We start from the raw sequence: 731 nt of genomic DNA on the forward strand, positions 1-731 counted from the left end.
CTCCCACTTGGTTTTAATATGTTGCCACATTTGTAATATGTCTTTTTTTCTACATTTTTTTGTGCAGCTGAAGATTGCTCTTCATATTGCATTTAAGGTAATGCTCACATTACTTAAATAAATTGAAGTAGCATGAAACGTGCGTACTGCAATCACTTTTGAAATCCGTGTTGCTTATTATTTGATTTTAATCACCCATCCTTTTGGGATGTGATATTCGGGTGCCTTCGCATAAGTACCATATTCAAGCCTTGAATCTATATCTAAACCGTATATATATATATATATATATATATATATATATTTATTTATATATGTACCAGAGTAATCACGTAAATGTGAAAGAAGGTGGAAAAAATAGTACTCAAATACTGGAGATAGAGTAATATGCTTTATTAATAAAGCTGCAAAGACATCACAAAAACTGTTACTCAGAGATACACTTAACTGTTCGTTTGGCAGTTTTGGTTGAGAATGGCACAAAATATGGTTTTATGCATAAATATACAATTATGTTGATAGATACACATTTGAAAATGGTTTTGTTTCATTGGCCCTTTCAAATAATGATTTTTTCAATAACCAGTGATATTAAATTACAGTTGTAATTTAATATCATCGGTACGTTGGTACATGCCTACTTAAATATATGAACAAATATAAGCAAAACAAATATATACTAATGCATATGTAGGTATCGATGTACATATATATATATATATATATATATA

The sequence above is a fragment of the Octopus bimaculoides genome, chromosome 3 (assembly GCF_001194135.2).
Source record: "Octopus bimaculoides isolate UCB-OBI-ISO-001 chromosome 3, ASM119413v2, whole genome shotgun sequence".
Taxonomy (NCBI): Eukaryota; Metazoa; Mollusca; class Cephalopoda; order Octopoda; family Octopodidae; genus Octopus; species Octopus bimaculoides.